We start from the raw sequence: 5,023 nt of genomic DNA, 5'->3' as shown, positions 1-5,023 counted from the left end.
ATGTTGATGATGTTAAATTGAGTTTTTAATTCCATGAGTTATCTCAAGAATCATGAAAACTAATTTATTTTGTAATATTATTCATATGAACTTTATGTTGAGTTCTTGAAATTGCAAGTTGTACGTTGATGATCATGTTGTTGGTGAAATCATGAAACTATGTTGAAATATAAGTTGAAGTCCATGAATTTGGTGATTTATACTTTGTAAAAATTTATGATTTCGCCTATGCCTAAGTTGTGCATGAAAGGTGTTTGATTAAATGTTTAAGAGAAATAAGAAACATGTAGTATGAATTAATATGGCCTAAAAGGTGAATTCATGCCATTGACCTCATGCTTGAATGACTTACATGCTATTGTTGTACAATGAATATGTTGTTGGAATGTCATGATGTTAGAGTATGAAATTGTGATCTTGATTATATACATTCCTACCACGAACAAGATTACGTTAACCATGTACTTCATGAAATCTCCAACTTATTTTATTATGAAGGGTTGATATTGATCATGTATTCAAGAAAGTCAAGAAGTGTCAATTTCCTCCTATCGAGTCCTGGGGGTACTTGTACCCAAAATATATAGCTGTGTACCTAGAGCCATGTCATGTTTTCACGATACTCTCAATCAAGGCATGTTCAGTAGAATTTAGTCAGTTAACAGAATTCAGTAGTGTTCCGCTAGTCATCGAAACTCAATAAACTCAGTCCATGTTTAGTTCAGTTAAACAGAACAATCAGTAACAGTTCAGTTAATTCTAGTATGAACTAGGAAATCAATTTAGTATAATCAGTTCAGTGTCATTCAGTTAGGAGTATGATTCAGCACCGAGCGAACCCAAGGATGGGACTCACCTACCAGTAGAGGGTGTGATTCTTAGAAGCAGTCCTTGCGTTCCAAAACTATATAGCCAACATAGGTTGAGATATTAATACCTGTTAGTTGAGGGTAGATAAGGTGGCTTAACCTGTCAGATGAGGGTTCCCACCGTTCTCATTAAAGTACCTGCCAGATGAGGGTCACTCACAGCTTGTCCTTACCAGTGGCACGGTAATGACACCCTTCCAATTAGGGCAGAGATTGGACCCCAGATTAGCTATTATAGCGTATTTGGGGCATGTCGGTTAGATAACTACTTCCCATAGTTTCAGTATCAGTCTCAGTAAAAGAACTCGGATAGTTCTTCAGGATATCAGGACTATCAGATACAGTCAACTCAGATACAGTACGGAACTCAGCTAGTTCCATCAGATTTAGGACTGTCAGATATAGTCATTCATGCTATCAGTTATCAGAACTCATGTTATCAGATATATCAGTTATCAGAATTCAGTTATCATTCATGATATGTTAACAGTAAATACATTTCATTAGTATTCATACTCAATAGTCATGTTATCATGAGCTCAGTTTCAGGACTGTTATATATGATCAATCAAATCAGTTCTTCATAATCAGAACTATCAGAAACAATCATTCCTTTATCAGTAATATAGTATCAGTCTCCCAGTATTCAGTAATACAGTATTAGTTCCTCACTTATTAGTGAATTACATATTAATATCAGTAAGCTCAGTCATTCAGTATCTCAGCATTAGTATACTCATGTTGTCTGTACTCAGACTCAGTAGTCAGTATCACCACGAGTTTAGTTATAGTTACGTATGAATGTATGTATTCTCACATTCATATCAGTCAGCATTGTTCATGCATATAAAACCTTTTGCATTTAGCCTACCTCGCTCATATATTCAGTACATTCAGTCTTACTGACGTATTCACACTATGGTGTTTTATTTGAAGCCATAGGTACAGAGGCATGAGTTTCAGAGCAGCAGTAGCATTGCAGATTTCAGCAGTCGGTGCTCCTCTTTATTCGAGGACAATATTATTATTACTTTATTACAGTATTTCAGATTAGTTTTTCAGTTCATGGAGTTAGTTGGAGACATGTTCCTTCAACTCCTTATTCAGTTCAATTAGAGGCTTTCGGACTAGATGTCAGATTAGATGTTTAGACTTCAGTATTTATGTTTATTTTTGGTATTGTTATACCATGTTTTTCATATATATATATATATATCGGTATTGAACCTTATGGCCTTACAATTCATGTTTCCGCATATTTTATGAGATATTATGCAGTTTACAGGTATAGATATCAGTCATGGGTTAGCTTGTGCTCCTTTGGGGTCATGAGCACCGTGTAGCATTTCGGTTCAGAAAATCAGGGCGTTATAAGCTTAATCTACACCGATCCAACAGTATATCTCTTGAATTATTCTCTCCAGGATACAACCTATCAACGATACTCAAGCAACTCTGGATTAGTTGAAGGATCTTAAAGATCCACCGTAAGTACACCTTCCTTCAACATTTAAAACTCTTTTTTATAGTGGATATAGTTAAAGAATTAGAATATTTTTCTATGTCTCAAATCTTTCTTTCATTAATATATTTACTCTCTTTTGTATAGTGACTACAATTGAAGTTCTCTCTTTCACTACTCCTTTAATCTTATCATATTTTTCCTATCACTCACAATGTATTACCACTCATCTCTATTCATATGTTCTTCAACACAAGGAAGAAAACACCATATATATACGTGTAGTATTCTTTCATATTCAGAGACGGAGTCAGGATTTGAAGTTAGAGGGTTCTAAATTTTAAGACAGGACAACGACCTCAAGCTTATATATAATAAGCCAAATTAACGAACGAGTAACAATACCCTGATATATATTTAAAAAAGAAACGAGCAACTTAAACACTATATAAGTAAAACATTACCGTTCCAAGTGTACTCGATGACTTATCATATTTTGAAAAAAATTAATGATTGTATAATTAGATGCACTTTAAAATACTTCATTCCCTACATAACAAACTAAACATTTATAAACAGTTTTGTGATCGTTTTTGCTTAGCAAGTCATTTTTAATAAACTATATAGATTAATATAAAAAGACAATGCATAAGAACCTAGAATCAAAGATTAAACTTCAATTATTAACTATATTATAACACATTTTATGATAGGTAAATAAATTGAAAAGAGAGAAGAGAAAAATGGAAAGATTTTCTTGTACGTAGCAATCACAAGGTTGGGACTCCGACAGGGAGTGAACACAAGTTACAAAGACTTTTGTAATTTTAAAAAAAATGAAAATCGAATAGAATTTTTTAGTAAAAACCGATTTGGATTTTTCTTGTGAAAGAAATGGAGAGTTCTTTTTTAATTTTAATAATTTTAATTATTAATCTTATGATTTTTTAACAAAGAAATTAAAAATTTGATATAAGAGAGAGAAGGAAACATGAAAAGGAAAGCAAAGACCTACACACGAGAAGATCTTTTTGTGTCACCTCCATACCACTACACCTTTAGACTACTTTGGTTTGTGGTGTTCGCATTATAATATTTATACATATTTAGTATTATACAGGGGAAAAAAATTGTAATTTAGTGGATGGAGCTGGTTCGAACACATGACCTAAACGCGAGAAGAGTTTTCGTGCCACCTCCATACCACTACACCATTAGACTACTTAGGGGGTTCGCATTTTAATATTTATATATATTTACTGAATTTTCTAATATACATATAGGTTCTACGTAAAAACTAATGGGTTCCGCCTAGGGGTGTGCAAAAATCAAATCGACTGATAAACTGAACCGATAAAAATGTTATTGGTTTATTGTTAATGGGTTATTGGGTTAACTGTTTTTTAATGGTTTTATAAAAAAAAAATATTGGGTTATTGGTTCAGTTTGATTTTTTCTTATTGGGTTATTGGGAAAACCGATAATATATATATATATATATATATATATATATATATATATATATATATATATATATTTGACTTATTATATATTTCTCTTAATTTCTCTTTAATCTCTACTAATTAACAAACCTATTATTTCAATTATACAAACTCTTAATTTCTCCTAAAAATATTTAGTTCAAACTTGAAGATTCTTGTAAATTAAAACAAATTATGTAGGATTTTTGTTTGCAACTGAGATTCGATTTTTTTCATGTTAGTTACTACTATTTTTATTTTATGAGTATTTTCTTATCGGTTAAACCGAAAACCGAACCGTTAAGGACTAAAAACCAATAAACCGAAAACCGATAAAAAATATCTTATTGGTTTGGTTATTGATTTAGTATATCTAAAAACCGAAAATCGATAAACCGAACTGATAATATGTAAAACTGAACCGAACCGACCGATGCACAACCCTAGTTCGGCCGAACCCCCATGTAGTACTGCAGCTCCGCCCCTGTCCATATTGTAGTAAATGAGGGAGTAGTGAATATTAAGTGAGGAATATAAATATTTTAGGGGTCCTGAGCTAAGCCTTGGCTAAACCTTGAAAATTGCTATTATCGAAAATCAAACAAGTGATTTATGGATATTATTAGCAGGGTCATGCTCATGTGTTACATGAGTTACAATATACATAAAGAGGTAGAATAATGCTAGAAGTTATAAGAAACTTATGATCAAATTCTTACCACTAACTCATAAGATTAAGGACAAAATAATGTGGTAGATATATAATGGACAAATAAAGTGTTAGAAGTTATAAGAGTTATCAAAATATAATGACAGCATTTTCTTCACTTTATGTCTATCATTTATCTTGCAATTTAATTTTAATTTTAAAATGCACCAACAGTAATATTTAAGATAGCACGTGGAAGCTTGCATGACATTCTAGGTGTGGGTCCTAAGTGACGCACCATGCATGCCTATTACCATAGCGAAACATGCACGATACGATAGGCATCCTGCATCACTTTTTATTTTTCAATTTCTAATGCATATTGATGTCCAAGTTTTTTTCACGTGAATTTTCAATGCTTAGTACTTTTAAGTTTTCGATTTTGGCTGTTTCAGTATTGACTTTAGTGCTTTTTCATTTTTTTCGGTTTTGGCCTTTTCAGTATTGAATTTTAATATGTTCAAACAATCGAGTAAAAAAAATTCATCACTCACACGACTAA

Source organism: Capsicum annuum, chromosome 6 (assembly GCF_002878395.1).
Source record: "Capsicum annuum cultivar UCD-10X-F1 chromosome 6, UCD10Xv1.1, whole genome shotgun sequence".
NCBI classification, from domain to species: domain Eukaryota; kingdom Viridiplantae; phylum Streptophyta; class Magnoliopsida; order Solanales; family Solanaceae; genus Capsicum; species Capsicum annuum.
This window is presented reverse-complemented; position numbering follows the sequence as displayed.